The sequence below is a fragment of the Hemitrygon akajei genome, chromosome 1 (genome assembly GCF_048418815.1).
Source record: "Hemitrygon akajei chromosome 1, sHemAka1.3, whole genome shotgun sequence".
In the NCBI taxonomy this organism is placed as follows: Eukaryota; Metazoa; Chordata; class Chondrichthyes; order Myliobatiformes; family Dasyatidae; genus Hemitrygon; species Hemitrygon akajei.
In genome coordinates this window covers 136,632,912-136,649,878 of record NC_133124.1, presented here as the reverse complement: position 1 = coordinate 136,649,878, position 16,967 = coordinate 136,632,912, and positions in this window count along the sequence as shown.

Genomic DNA, 16,967 nt, shown 5'->3' with positions numbered 1-16,967 from the left:
TCCAACTGATACAGACAGACAGACATACTTTATTGATCCCGAGGGAAATTGGGTTTCGTTACAGTCGCACCAACCAAGAATAGTGTAGAAATATAGCAATATAAACCATAAATAATTAAATAATAATAAGTAAATTATGCCAAGTGGAAATAAGCCCAGGACCAGCCTATTGGCTCAGGGTGTCTGACACTCCGAGGAAGCAGTTGTAAAGTTTGATGGCCACAGGCAGGAATGACTTCCTGTGACGCTCAGTGTTGCATCTCTGTGGAATGAGTCTCTGGCTGAATGTACTCCTGTGCCTAACCAGTACATTATGGAGAGGATGGGAGGCATTGTCCAAGATGGCATGCAACTTGGACAGCATCCTCTTTTCAGACACCACTGCCAGAGAGTCCAGTTCCACCCCCGCAACATCACTGGCCTTACAAATGAGTTTGTTGATTCTGTTGGTGTCCACTACCCTCAACCTGCTGCCCCAGCACACAACAGCAAACATGATAGCACTGGCCACCACAGACTCGGAGAACATCCTCAGCATCGTCCGGCAGATGTTAAAGGACCTCAGTCTCCTCAGGAAATAGAGACGGCTCTGACCCTTCTTGTAGACAGCCTCAATGTTCTTTGACCAGTCCAGTTTATTGTCAATTCATATCCCCAGGTACTTGTAATCCTCCACCACGTCCACACCGACCCCTTGGATGGAAACAGGGGTCACCGGTGCCTTAGCCCTCCTCAGGTCCACCATCAGCTCCTTAGTCTTTTTCACATTAAGCTGCAGATGATTCTGCTCACACCATGTGACAAAGTTTCCCACCGTAGCCCTGTACTCAGCCTCATCTCCCTTGCTGATGCATCCAACTATGGCAGAGTCATCAGAAAACTTCTGAAGATGGCAAGACTCTGTGTTGTAGTTGAAGGCTGAGGTGTAGGTGGTGAAGAGAAAGGGAGACAGGACCGTCCCCTGTGGAGCCCCAGTGCTGCTGACCACTGTCTGACACAGTGTTGCAAGCGCACGTACCAGTCTGCCAGTCAGGTAATCAATAATCCTTGACACCAGGAAAGCATCCACCTGCATCACTGTCAGCTTCTCACCCAGCAGAGCAGGGCGTTTTTAAACGACGCCATTCTCCCTTTCATCCAGACTTTCTCGCCTATCTTACTCGCCAAACGCAACTCTTTTTTCTACAATGTGCATACGAATTTCTATCGCTAGATTTAACCTCTTCACCAAATACTGGGTTCTCTCTTCGGCCTTTCCCTCGTTACTTCCGTCTCTCCTGTTACACCTTAGACCAGACTGCATCTAGTCTACTCATCAATCCACTCTGTTACACTCTGCCACACACACAAACTGCTTTCTTTCTGAAAACATTAATCCTGGGGAACAGGAACGAGAAGTGTTTTATGTCTTCGCTCATGTCACTCCCTGCAATGCTGTGAAGCTCATCGTCAGGCCCAAGCATCTGAAGCTGCGCCGAGAGCTCAGATATAGTGGCTACTTGGCCAGTCTGCCCGGGTTCCAAATCCTGAATATTAAACGCATATCTCAACTTATTAAGTTTTTACGTTGCCAGTTAATGTTCTGAGCGATCAATCAATCTGAAACAACATGACATCAAGATTTTGAACATAAAGTCGGTGTTTGTAATGCAAGTCCATGCTTATAAATGTGAAGTAACAAGTTAACGGAGTGGATGCAGTTTTAGGGGAACAGGTCGTTTCCAGTTAAACGAGCTGCTTTGAGCTGAATGGTGGTCGCTTTTCTCTAAAAAAAAACCCCGCACCAAATGGACGAAGCAGGATCACATTATCGATCCGAGGAAAACCTTGCATCAGTGTGGCCAGCCCCGAGGCCTCTCTTCCATCTCCCGTTTATTTCTCGCAGATGATATTGCCTTGTGCAATGTTTTACGATTCCAGAATGTTGATGGTGAGATTTACCGGTAAGAATCAGGCTCAGGGCGCAGACACTTCAATATCGGAGACACTATTAATTCTAATTTAAACGCCCTCCGCCAGCTCTTTGTTGTGAGTGTTTTTGTGGAACTTTCAGTGAAACAGCAAGAAAATAAACGCCGGTAAAATGATTAGAGTAAGGCAAAAGAATGCTGAGCGGGAGGCGGGCACACTAAAATTTGCAAAATGTAATATAAATATTTAGAGGCAAAGGAGATGCACGTGTTTGGCAAACAACATGATATGCCGGCATAAGCAGACTGACACGGCCTGCAAGATACTTAGCCTGTGCCTAGCCCCGCAATAACCAGCCGGCTAATGAGACATGCATCGGAACTCAGATTGGTGTTGATGTCAGCGCTGATGCGCCAGTAAACAAAATTAGATTCATAACTCTATTTTGTGAAGTTCTACTTCTACTTTCACTGTGCCCAATCCCGCAGTAACCAGCAGGCTAACGTGACATACATTGGAACTCGGCTGTCAGCACTGACACCCCAGTAAACCAAATCAAATTCACAACTCTATTTTGTGAAGTGCATGCGAGATCTCTCCAGTCATCCCGTTCTGCTCTAGATTCCACTCCCTTTCCGGCCAGGAGATTTGAGGGCAACGTGGATAATGAGTGCGATGGCAGCGATTTGCCGACGGGAAATGTTTTAGAAAATGGGAGCAGTAAGTCAGTCGGACGTAGTGTCACTACTTTCTCTACGCTCACGAATGTGTGGCTTCCCACAGTTCAAACGCCATTTACAAATTCGTCCTTGGCTCAACCACTGCTGTGGAATCCTAGTGGCGATGAGGAGGCGTACAGGGGTGCGATAGATGGTTTGGTTGAGTGGTGTCACAACAACAACGTCGCATTTATGGTCAGCAACACCAAGGAACTGATTGCAGTTCCCGGGATGAGAAATGAGAAACACACACATCAGTCCTGAAGGATCAGCGTTGGGAAGGGTGAACAGTTTCTAGTTCCTGGGCGTTAAGCAGCTCAGAGGATCGACACTTGGTTATACTTAGTTAAGAAATTAAGGAGACTAGTACATCACCAACAATTCTTATGTATTTCCATTAATCTACGAGACGGAGTTTTAGGAATGGGTACATCACGGCCTGTTTTGGAATCCCTAATGCACAGGACTACAAGAGGCTGCAGAACACTGTCGATCTGTTCCATGACGGCTACAAGCTTCTCCAGCATCGAGGACATCTTCAAAAGGAGGTGGCGTCAATCATTAAGAACCCTCTTCCCCATTATTGTACTGAAATCGGAGAGAAGAGATTAATTTTCTTTTATCAGGGAGCCAGAAGGCTCAGATTCAGCGATTCAGCAAGTTTTTTCAATTCCCTCGTAAGATTTCTGGGCGGCACATAAACCCAAGAACTTTACTTCGTTGTTCCTCTTCTTTTTGCACTATTTACTTATATATTATTATTATTATTACTGTGCATTTTATAGTACTTCTGTCTCTTAGATTAAAATGTTGCCGTCATTCTGTATGACAATGATAATAAGTCTATTCAGATTCTGCTTTGATTATAATCACAGAGCCGATAAAAATATTCACCACCCTTGGAAGTTCTCATGTTTTATTGTTTTACAACATTGAATCATAGTGCATTTAATTGGGTTATTTTGATACTATTCAACAAAAAAGGGTTATTTCTTGTCAAAGTGAAAACAGATCTCTACAAAATGATCTAATTTATAATTACAATTACAATTAAACAAAATAATTGATTGTTCCAGCATTCACCTCCTTCAAGTCGGTATTTAGTAGACACACTTTTAGCAGCAATTACAGCTGTGAGTCTAAGTGGATAGGTCTCTATCAGATTTGCACACCTGGATCCTGGAATTTTTCTCCATTCTTCTTTATAAAAGCTCTGTCAGATAGCATGTGGATGATGAGTGAACAGCCCTTTTCAAGTCCAGCCACAAATTCTCAATTGGAGAGAATCCTTAATGTTAGCATACATCAAGCCCAGGGTCCTCTCCCCTCTGGTTGTACAGCTCACATACTGCGTGAGTTCTAGCCATGTGTTCTAGCCATGTGTTCAGTTCTGGTCACCTCATTATAGTAAGAATGTGGAAGCTATGAAGAGGGTGCAGAGGAGATTTACCAGGATGTTGCTTGGATTGGAAAACAAGTCTTATGAGGAGAGGTTAGCAGAGTTGGGACTTTTCTCTTTGGAGCGTAGAAGGTTGAGAGGGGACTTGTTAGAGATCTACAAGATTATGAGAGGCATAGATAGGGTGGATAGTCAGTACCTGTTTCCCAGGGCACGAATAGCAAACACCAGAGGGCATATGTACAAAGGGAGGGAAGTTTAGGGGAGACATCAGGGGTAAGGTTTTTTACGCAGAGGGTTATAGGTGCATGGAATAACTTGCCAGGGATGATGGTGGAGGCTAAAATATTAGGGGTATTTAAGTGCCTCTTGGACAGGCACATGGATGAAAGAAAAATAGAGGGTTACGGAATAGTGTGGGTTTAGTATTTGTTTTAGGAATATATGGGTCGGCACAACATCAAGGGTCTCGATGTAGTGTCTAATGTCTAGTAAAGCTGTGCCTGGTGAAGCACCCAGGCCACAGTGGTTGTCCCTCCCTTCTCAGCTATTAAAGGTTGTAACTCCTCCAAGAGTTGTCATAGGTCGCTCGGTGGCCTCCCTCACTAATCCCCTTGCAAGTCGCTCAGTTCTTGAGGGCGGCCTGAACTGGGCACATATACAGCTGTGCCATATTCTTTCAATTTCCTGATGATTGTACTGTACTCCAAGGAATATTCGGTGACTTGGAAATTTTCTTGCATCCATCTCATAACCTGTGATTTTCAACAGCCCTTTTCCTGGAGTTGCTTGGAGTGTTATCTTCTCTTCATGGTGTAGTTTTTGCTGGGATATTGACTCACCAACAATTGGATCTTCCAGATATAGGTGTATTTTTATTACAATCAATTGAAACACCTTGACTGCACACAGGTCTCCAAAATCAGATCTCCATTGAACTAATTATGTCACTTCTAAAACCAATCGGCTTCATCAGTGATGGTTTGGTGTGGCGTATTAAAGGGGGGGGGGTGAATACTTATGCAATCGGTTATTTTGTTTTATATTTCTAATTAATGTAGATCTTTTCTAGAGATATGTTTTCACTTTGACACAGAAGAATCTTGATCTGTTGATCAGTGTCAAAAAAGCCAAATTAAATCCACTGCGATTCAATGTTAAAACAATAAAACATGTGTAAGGGGTTCTATTTTATGTTAACAGCTCAATGCGGATAAAATGGCTTCTCTGTAATGTTAGCTGCTGAGGTAGTGGGTTCTCTGTAGCAGCATGTTTGGGTTATAACTGATAACGGGGCTTTGGAATTCAGTGTTAACCAATGCAAGAGATGTTGTTCTTTCTGTCTGTGTGAAAGCTGTTAGTTTGCGCGGGCTTCGGGGAGAAGGCGCGAGGAGGATGGAGAGAGGAGACACGGCTTGAGGAGACGGTGGGTTGCCAGACTCTCTCGGCCCTGCGCTCGGGGCGGCAGCTCAGAGGTCACCGACGTTCGCAGGAGGATCAGTGAAGCTCCAGCGATTTGTGCACCGGACTGTTCAATGAGAATATTCGCGCCTTTTTATTTTATATTTTGTTTCTCTACAACCCCATAGTCAAATATAAAATCTTAATCGTTTAACCGCACATTGTGTACTGCTGGGTATTTCGGGATACTGATTTTACACAGGGGACACTACACGCAGCATCCACCCAAACGAGAGTGCTGAAGTTTGGGTTTGGCCGGGTAGGGAGTCGTCAGCCCCGACATCATGCCACTAGACCAAACGAGTGTTACACATGAAAAATTCGGAGGGGGGGGGGGGGTTTGAATCATTTTCATAGGCACTGTATGGGTATGACTAAGTTTATGATTATAATCCGGAAAACTCTCCGGTAATTAGCGATAACCACAAGTACATTCGGTAAAGATTCTCTGACCGCTGGATACAGGGCCGCTGACTCGCTGCTTTAACTGATACCGGGCGTTATGAGAACATTATCAGGGACTTCATTCATCGCAGAGCATCGCACTTTGAAGCAAGCATTCTGCTTTGTGATGATTACCGTCCATGGCGAATGAGTCTGGGATGTCATCTCGCCCAGAGCTTCGGTACAAACCATCGCTGAATCGAGGAAGCTGCATGTAATAGCTTCAGTTCTCCGGAGTTGTATGCCAGTCCCGAACGAGTCAGAGTCTAAACTCCGTTTCTGTAGGATTACGTTACTAACAGATAAATAGGTGAAGTGTAGAAGAAGAAACCCTAACTGGAGGAACTGTGGACACCTCCAAGCCGCGCTCGGTCCACGTTTTTATTAATGAACTGAACATTTCACCACATACTTCATTTGTTCCCTGAACCTGGATTGAGTTACCACTGGCTTTTCTTATTATTCATACCACATTTGCAGATATAAAACGGAAATAATTTTTTCACCATCACTCCCGCCCACCGTACCTAATGAATAAATGAACTGTGCGGCATGTGATATCTGCGGGATAATAGAGCTTCAGGACAGGGCGAGGAATACAATTTAAGTATCCTCCTTTTTCAAATCGGGTACTCTGTGTTCTCCCCCTTGCTCTTACCCCACGACTCCTTATGGACCGGTCTGGTCATTGACATGTGACTACCCGATCGTTCAGAATTACAGTGAAAGGGAGCCGTCAAAAGAGTTTAATCCCACCCATTGCCATCTGCCCATCAAACGAACAATCCTCCCACTGGTTTCTCTTACCCGCTACGCACCCCTGCCTTCCTCATCCGTTCCATGCTTCACTTCCCTCTCCCTTCGAATTCCTTCTACAGTGTTTTGATACTCATCCACTCCAACTTTCTGATATTTCCACTCAATCCATCATCCTCGCTGCCATCCCCCACCTACCCAATGGATCGTCCTATCGGTTGCCGGCGTTGTAGCAAGCGGCAGCAAAATCCCCTGTAACCTTTACGCTAGAATAGATGAAGGATCGTGACCCAATAATCGAGTGTCAATTTCACTCCATTGATGTTGTCTGACCTTTGAAGTCCTCTTGCATTTTGTTCCGTATTCCAGTGTCTGCACTCTTTTGTGACTAAATGAACCGTATGGCAATGGGTAGCATTTGGAAGTACAGTCGTTGCAATGGCAACGATCTGCTTTCAACTCAGAAGATTTAAAAAAAATTCCACGTAGTTTCCTAAAAATTAGTAGGGATCTTTCATCCCTGCAATACACTGACTCCATTCACAGATGTGCACATCAGTAACCTGATTCCATTCACAGATGTACACATCAATAACCTGATTCCATTCACAGATGCATACATCAGTAACCTGATTCCATTCATAGATGTACACACCAGTAACCTGACTCCATTCACAGATGTGCACATCAGTAACCTGATTCCATTCACAGATGTACACATCAATAACCTGATTCAATTCACAGATGCACACATCAGTAACCTGATTCCATTCACAGATGTACACATCAGTAACCTGATTCCATTCACAGATGTACACATCAGTAACCTGATTCCATTCATAGATGTACACACCAGTAACCTGACTCCATTCATAGATGTACACACCAGTAACCTGACTCCATTCATAGATGTACACATCAGTAACCTGATTCCATTCACAGATGTACACATCAGTAACCTGACTCCATTCATAGATGCACACACCAGTAGCCTGACTCCATTCATAAATATACATGTCAGTATCCTGACTCCATTCATAGATGTAAGTATCAGTAACCTGAAGAATAGGGGAGGGTCAGTGACCTCCGGCACATAAGCAGTGACAATGACACTGGCACTGTGAACAACGAGCAGTATCCTTGTGTCCAGGATATCGAGAGTGGCTCGCTGACTTGGGATGCAGGTCAGTTAATTCAAAACACGTGACAATGTATCAGTGATTGGGTCATTAATCCCTCGCTCCCACATGAGGGATAAATGTTCAAGGACGTCAAACGTTGGAACACGTCTTTGAGTAGACACAAGATGAAATGTTAGTGACATCGGAAAGTAAAAAGCATCCGTGACCTCAACACAGTGGCTCAAGCCTATTGCTAATCAGAACCTACTATTGTACGTGGCATCAGCATCTTCCGTGAATTCTGGTTGCACTGTATTCTTCAGCCCAAAAGGTTTTCCTATTTATCTCGATCAATACGCTGTGATGTTACGAACATTCTGTATCGTTTATATAGTGGTTCAATCATCACAGACAGACAGACAGACATACTTTATTGATCCCAAGGGAAACTGGGTTTTGTTACAGTCGCACCAACCAAGAATAGTGAAGAAATATAGCAATATAAAACCATAAATAATTAAATAATAATAAGTTAATCATGCCAAATGGAAATAAGTCCAGGCTCAGGGTGTCTGACACTCCGAGGGAGGAGTTGTAAAGTTTGATGGCCACAGGCAGGAATGACTTCCTATGACGCTCAGTGTTGCATCTCGGTGGAATGAGTCTCTGGCTGAATGTACTTCTGTGCCTAACCAGTACATTATGGAGTGGATGGGAGACATTGTCCAAGATGGCATGCAACTTGGACAGCATCCTCTTTTCAGACACCACCATCAGAACTTACTACGTGAACCCTGTGCCTGGCTGACATAGAAACATAGAAACATAGAAAATAGGTGCAGGAGTAGGCCATTCGGCCCTTCAAGCCTGCACCGCCATTCAGTATGATCATGGCTGATCATCCAACTCAGAACCCTGTACCTGCTTTCTCTCCATACCCCCTGATCCCTTTAGCCACAAGGGCCATATCTAACTTCCTCTTAAATATAGCCAATGAACCGGCCTCAACTGTTTCCTGTGGCAGAGAATTCCACAGATTCACCACTCTCTGTGTGAAGAGGTTTTTCCTCATCTCGGTCCTAAAAGGCTTCCCCTTTATCCTTAAACTGTGACCCCTCGTTCTGGACTTCCCCAACATTGGAAACAATCTTCCTGCATCTAGCCTGTCTAATCCCTTTAGAATTTTATACATTTCAATAAGATCCCCCCTCAATCTTCTAAATTCCAGTGAGTATAAGCCTAGTCGATCCAATCTTTCTTCATATGAAAGTCCTGCCATCCCAGGAATCCCTAACCTGATCTAAATATCCTGATCGGGTTATTCCAATCACTCGGATTCTGGCCTGCTGTATACTGGAACTCTTTCGACTGCACAAACTCACTGATCACAATCTGATCCTTGTCGGCATGTTCTCGGGGAACAGCCTAGATTGATCCCGCTTGCTGGTCACCTTAGTAACCGGTATGACGTCTATAATGAATTGATTGTACGCTCTTATTTTACCCAATGCCCATTGGTTGCTTGACCTGACCCACTGTTTATTGAGGCCTGAGGCCTGAGCCCAGCTTACGGGGGCGGCCTGATGAGATTGTCGCCTTTGACCGCATGTGGAAGCCGGAGGATGATAAACGTCGTACTGCTCTGTTGTCTGTCCTTGTAAACGCCATTGCCAAGATCCAGTTTATAAGCTCTAAAATCAAAGAGCGCTGTATCATTGAACCAGGCATCCAGATCCACTCTGTCTACAACTGAAAGTGAACATCAAGTGCTATCAACCCCATCTTCTAGAACTTACTGTAGCCTTCTCTTGAGGCGCTTCCGGTGCTACTACAGACACTTAAATAATGATAATGTTGTCAGCAACACTACTTCTCTAGTAACCTATTCTGGGCACTCATTAGTCTATGAGTGGTAAAATGGTACCTGGTATTCCCTCTAGATCTCTTACCCATTACACTAAATCCATGACTTCTAGATTTAATTACATCTGATATGAAAGCATTTTTTATGCCTAGACCCTTTAATAATTTAAGATAGATTACATAGATACTTTATTGATCTGAAAGGAAAATACATTGTCACAGTAGCATTACAAGTACATAGATATGAATATTAGAGGAGAAGTAGAAAGAATAAAAATAAGTTACCTCAAACAGTCTAACAGGAGGGAGTCATCACTTCCCTGGCAATAGTTCACTCATTATAGAGCCTAATGGCCAAGGGTAGGAATGACCTCATACAGAGCTCTCTCTGGAGCAGCGCAGCTGTCTTAGTCTATAAATAAAAGTGCTCCTCTGTTCAGCCAAGATGGGTGAGAAACATTGTCCAGAATTGTCACGATTTTCCATAGGGTCCTTTGTTCTACCCCAGCCTCCAGAATTTCCAATTTGACTCCAATAAAAGAGCTTTTTAATCAGTTTATTGAGCCCATTGGCATTACCCGTGTTGATGCCATTGCCCCCAGCACACCACCACATAGAAGATTGTACTGCAACAACAGGCTGGTAGAACATGTGAAGGAGAGGCCTGCATACTCCAAAGTTTCCTCATGAAGTAGAGGTGACTCTAGCCCTTCTTGTACACAGCCTCTGTGTTGGTGCTGTTACATACCCCATAATGGGTTTAAAGAGCCAGCAGAAATGGAGCACACCTGAAGTCTGGTTTTGCTATAAACAAAACACTAGTTTATTAGTATCTACGTAATAGAGTAATATAAAACCAAAGAAATCAAACAGGTTAGTAGAGTTTATGCATACATAAGTGTGGATATATAAAACCCCAAACTTCTTCAAGCTTAGGTGGTAAATGCTACAGCCCTACGATGGTACAGGAACGAAGTCAGTTTGGTTCATGATATTGAGTTGAGTAGAATTGAGGAGAGAGAGAGAGAGATGATTTGTTATCCAAGTAAGCCAATGCTGTTGATCTTCCCACATTGTCATCTTAAAATCTTTTAAAGTCACCAACTGTAACCACACTAAAGGGTACCATCTTCACGCGGTAAAGTATCAACCCAGGCAAGGATTAAACACACTGATAGTCTTCCATCGGTCACCCCTTTTCCACACTGCTTGATTGATTGAATACACTGATTGATTCTCCCAATCGATCCTCAAAACCCACTCTTTTGTGGGCAGCTCAAGTCTGTCACCCAGGTGCACCTGCAGATACTTGCAGGTCCTCACCACATCCACGTTCTCACCATCAATAGTAACAGGGGGCAGTGCAGGCTTCGTCTTCCTAATGTCCATCACCATCTCTTTTGTCTTACTGATAATGAGCTGTAGATGATTCAGCTTGCACCATTTGATAAAGTCCTCCATTAGGGCCCTGTATTCATCCCCCCCCCCCTACATACACCCAACTATTGCTAAGTCATCATGATGTGTGAGGTTAGGGCCCCTGGACAGTAGTCATTCAAGACTTCTGGTTGGCTCTTCTTGGGTACTGGGACCACTCATGATGTTTTCTACATAGTCAGGCCAGGCTGAGATTCAGATTGAAAATACACTGGAGAACTCCACACAGCTGTTCAGCAAACTCCTTGAGGACCTTGGGGTTCTCACACTATCCGGTCCCAATGTTTGCCGTGTCTGATTTTCCCCAGAGCCCTTCTTACCTGCTCAGTAGTGAAGGGAAGTCCATGATGACTGTGAAGATGATGGAAAGTAGGGTTGGAGGAGATGAAGATTGGGACGATAGCAGTTGATATGTAAAGGTGTAGATGGTAGTTTTAGGGCAAAGAAGGGGCGTAGACAGTGGTAGCCTGTTTTGTTCATCCACATGTTGAATTCTAGGGAGAGGAGGGAGGAGGGGAAGCGTTGGTGCTGAGGGAGCAATGGATGCTTCGGCACCTGGGCTGGTGTGCTGGGGGGGGGGGGGGCAGTGAACAGGAGGACCATTGTCAAACCTACTGAGAATTAGTTTAACTCATTAGCTCATTCACAGCTGCATTCCAAAGCTCTACAGCTCGGCTGATTGAAGCCAGTGATGTTCTTTATGCCTCTCCACACCTCCCGTGTGCTACTCTGCCCAAGCTTGTTCTCCAGCTCTCTCCTGTGTTCCTCTTTAGTCACCTTGATCTTCTCCTTCAGCTCCCTCTGCACATGGTTCAATTTCTCCTTGTCTCCTGATCTAAAGCTCTTAAGGCAGAGTATTTCTAGGCAGTTTCTAGAGCCTGTCACATGGTCAGCACAACATTATGGGCCGAAGGGCCTGTAATGTGCTGTAGATTTCTATGTTCTATGTTGTAGAACATGGTTTGTCGAATCTTTAGGTTGTGCTCAGTGATCAGTTTAGTGCTGAGAAGAGTGAAGTTATCCACACTCGTTCAAAGGGCCTGAACAGGTGGTGTGGGAACTGAGGTTTATATCCCATTCCTGATTGCAGCAGCGAGAAGAGAGAATGGCCTGGATGGTGGGTTTATTGATTGTATACATGCACAATGGTGGAGAGTGGAGAGGGTTTTCCTGTCATGGGCTTGGGTGTATCCAGCACTCTTTGTAAGTGTTGCTATTCTTGGGCATTGGTGTTTTCAAACCAGGACATAAGACCATAAGACATAGGAGCAGAATCAGGCCATTCGGCCCATCAAGTCTGCTCTGCCAGTACATCATGGCTGATTTATTATCCCCGTTTAACCCATTATTCTGCCATAGCCTTGTAAGCTTTGATGCCCTTACTAATCAGTAACCTATCAACCTCCACTTTAAACATACCCACAGCTGACTGTGGTAATGAATTCCACAAATTCACCACCCTCTGGCTAAATTAAATCCTCCACATCTTTGTTCTAAAGGGACATCCTACTATTCTGAGGCTCTGTCCTCTGGTCTTAGACTCCACCACTATATGAAAAATCCCCTCCATGTCTACTCCATCTAGGCTTTTCAAAATTCCATAGGTTTCAATGAGATCACACCCCCCCCCCCACATTCTTCTAAACTCCAGACAGTACAGGCCTCGAGCCATCAAACGCTCCTCATATGCTAACCCTATTATTCTTGTGAACCTTCTCTGGACCCATTCTTATGCCAGCACAGCCTTTCCTAGATATGGGACCTAAGACCGTCACAATATTCCAAGTGCAGTCTGATGAAGTCCTTAGAAAGCTTACATCCTTGCTTTTACAGTCTGCTCCTCTGAAAATGAGTGTTAACATTGCATTTGCCTTCTTTACCATGAATTCAACCTGCAAATTAACCTTTGGTGAATCCTGCACAAGAACTCCCAAGTTCTTAGCTCCTCTGATTTCTGAACTTTCTCCCCGTTTAGAAAATAATGTACTCCTTCATATCTTCTACCAAGCTGCATGACCCATTCTTTTCCCTACATTATATTCCATCTACCACTTCTTTGCCCATTTTCCTAATTGGTCTCTGCCCTTTTGCAGACTACTTGCCTCCTCAACACTACCTGCCCCTCCAACTCTCTCAGCATCATCTGCAAACTTGAGCACAAAGCCATCAATTCTGCCATCCAAAACATTAACTTACAAAGTGAGAAGAAACGGTCCCTACACAAACACCTGTAGAATTCCGTTCCTGTAATACCTGTTTTGCAGCCACGTGGGTGACTTTTTGTCAAAAACCTTCTGAAATTCCAAGTAAACAACATCCACTGACTCTCCTCTGTCTATCCTGCTTGTTATTTCCTTGAAGAATTTTAACAAATTTTCACCTGAAGGAAACCATGTTGACTTCGGCCCATTTTATCATGTGCCTCCAAGTACCCTGAAATGTCATCCTTAGGAATGGTCACCAACGTCATACCAACCACTGAAGCTAGGCTTACTGGTGTATAATTTCCTGTTTTTTTGCCTCTATCCCTTCTTAAAGAGCGGAATGACATTTGCGATTTATAAAGTCAGTTGTGGATGAGTGTGTCCCCATGAAATGACATAGAGTCTTCCCCAACCAGAAGCCCTGGATGAACCAAGAGATCAGAAATCTGCTGAAGACTAGATCCAGTAGCATTCAGGTCTGGTCACCAAGTAAAATACAAATCCAGTTACAACCTCCAGAAAGCCATCTCACATGTGAAGTGGCAATTCTGGACCAATATTTATACACAGAAGGAGGGAGACTGAAAATCTGGCTGAGTGGTGGCACGGTAATAACCTCTCACTCAATGTCAGCTATTTATTGACTACAGGAGGAATTATCCTGAGGCCCATGAGCCAGTCCCCACTAGGAGTATATGAGGTGGAGATTCTTATTTCAGAGAATCTGTTCTGGGACTAGCACGTAGCTGCCATTACAAAGAAAGCACCATAGTGCCTTTACTTTCTTAGAAGTTTGTGAAGATTTGGTGTGTCATCTAAAACTTTGACGAACTTCTATAAATGTGTGGTAGAGACTATACTGACTGGTTGCATTGTGGACTGGTAGGCAAACATCAAAGTCCTTCAGCAGAAAAGCTGACAAAAAGTAATGGATGCATCTCAGATCATCATGGGGATAGCCCACTCTACCATTGAGCACGTCTACAAGGAGTGCTGTCGTAGGAAAGCAGCATCCTTCATCAAGGATCCCCACCACCCAGGACATGCTCTCTTCTTGCTGCTGCCCTTGGTAAGAAGGTACAGGAGCCTAAGGATTCTCACCACCAGGTTCTGGAACATTTATTTTCCCTCAACCATCGGCTCTTGAATCAGAAGGGATAACTTCATTCAGCTTGACTTGCTCCATCACTGAACTGTTCCCACAACCTATGGACTCACTTTCAAGGACTCTGCACCTCATGTTCTTGATACTTATTGCTTACTTATTATTATTATTATATTTTCTTCTTTTTGTATTTGTAGTTTATTTTATTTTTCACATTGTTGTCTGTATTGTGTGTGGTTTTTCATTTATTCCATCGTGTTTCTTTGCCCATAGGAAAGTGAATTTCAGGACTGTATATGGTGACATATAATAAATTTAATAATAAATTTACTTTGAACTTTGTCTTCAGTTTTTCTTTTATGCTGGTTTTGACTTTGCTTGTCAGCCATAGTTGCCTCATCCTCCCTTTAGAATATTTCCTCAAGATGTACTTATTCTGTGCCTTCTAAGTTGCTCCTAGAATCTCCAGACATTGCTGTTCGCCCATTATCAGCTTTGGCCAGGTCGTTTCTCGTGCCTCTGTAAATCCCTTTACTCCACTGTAATACTGGTACACCTGACTTTAGTTGCTCCCTCTCAAACTGTAAGGGGAATTCTATCATATTATGATTACTGCTTCATAAGGGTTCATTTACTTTATGCTCCCTAATCAAATCAGGTTTATTATACAACACCCAATACAGAATTACCTTTTGCCTAGTGGACTCAACCACAAGCTAATATAAAAAGACAGGTTGTGAGCATTCTGCAAATTACTTTTCTTGGGATCAGGCACCAAACTGATTTTCCCAATCTACCTGCATATTGAAATCCCCATATAACTATTGTAACATTGTCCTTTTTTACATGCAAGAGTAACTTAGATCTACCCCATCTGCTTTGGCTCCATTTGTAGATGACCACACTGATCTTCAAGTGGAAGCAGTTTTCGCCCTCCTATCTATTTGCTCATAACACTGTGCATCTATAGAAACTCTTGGGATTCTCTTCCACTTTGTCGTCAAGAGCAATATCATGTTATTCATTCAGCCCTCCTTATGTGTTTTCTCATGGTCCTATGCACTGGTTTCATGTTTATACTTGATATACCCCTCCTTCTTCTTCTTAATCTGGACCTCAGTATCTCTCAAACATGAAGGTTCCCTGAATGTTTCAGCCAGATCTCTTCTGATGCCAACAAAATTGATCTTTCTACAATTTAGAATCCCAACCAGAGGACCAGTTTGTCCTTCTCCATAATTATATTGAAACCAATGGAATTTTGATCAATAGATGTAAAGTATTCTGTGTCCTGCCCTGTCTTGTTCTCTAATAAGAGATGCAGAATCTCCATATATTGATCTGTAATCTCTATATATTGATTAAGGACATTTTCCTGAACGAATTTGACAATCTCTATCTCATCCATTCCTTTTGCAGTATGGGAATCCCAGTTAATACATGGAAAGTTAAAATCTCCAACCTTCACAACTTTATTTTTGTTTCAACTATCTACTAACTCTTTCCAAATTTGCTCCTCTAAATCTTGTTGACAATTGGTGTTCTAAAATATAATCGCATTAACATGGTCATCCCTTTCTTATTCCACACATAGCTTTAGTAGATGAGCCTCTCTGTCCTCTCTGAGCAGGCTGTGACATGTTATCGATATGATGACTAATGCCAGCCCACCCCCTTTAATACCTCCTCTGTCTAAAACACGGCATCCCAGAACATTGTTGATTTTCCTGCTCTCCTGCAACCAAGATTCACTAATGGTTACAATGCCATAATTCTACGTGCTTGTCCATGCTCTAAGTTCACCTGACTTACTAATAATATTCCTTGCATTGAAATAGACACAGGTTCCTAAGGTTGTAATAGCTGGAGGTGGTAATGGGGACAATCCCTCACTATTAAATAAACATTTCCAATGGTGTTTATCTCAAATAGCCTGGGACAACCAAGTCCAGCTCCTGACCTACATGTGTGGCATAGCTACTAAGCCCAGCAGAACTACTTCTACTGACAGGAAAAGGGGCAAAGGCAGGCTACTGGTGCCTTAAAACCAGTCACTTTGGGCAGATGGGGCTCGTTAGCCATGGTTGGCAGCTCATCTGATCTCAAACCTCTGCAGCCTTGTGGCTATACCCATGCATGGGGAAGGCTTTGGGAGTAAACCCAAGGGAAAACTCTGAAGATGGAGCCCTAAGGCAGTCTTACGTGAGTTCAGCATTGACTGGCTGCTCTCTGTGACACTGCTGGTGCCAAACTGCGTCAGTCTCTGCCGTTCCTTAGGGTTCATCAGACACGGGGAGAGGAGGAGCTGGCTACTTGGGCAAAAGCTCGCTCTCCATATCGTACTGCCCAGTCTTGTGTATCTGGACAGCTAGCATGCAATATCCATGGTTGATCCTGACCAACAGAGGCCTCAGAAAAGTAGACACATATCAGAACATTAGTCCCACTCTACTCATCAACAGTTGGTTTCTGTCTTTGCATGTGCGCTTAACATCTACTTTCCCCATAGTCACTTCACTTGCTAACCAGCTACTATGGTTTCAACCC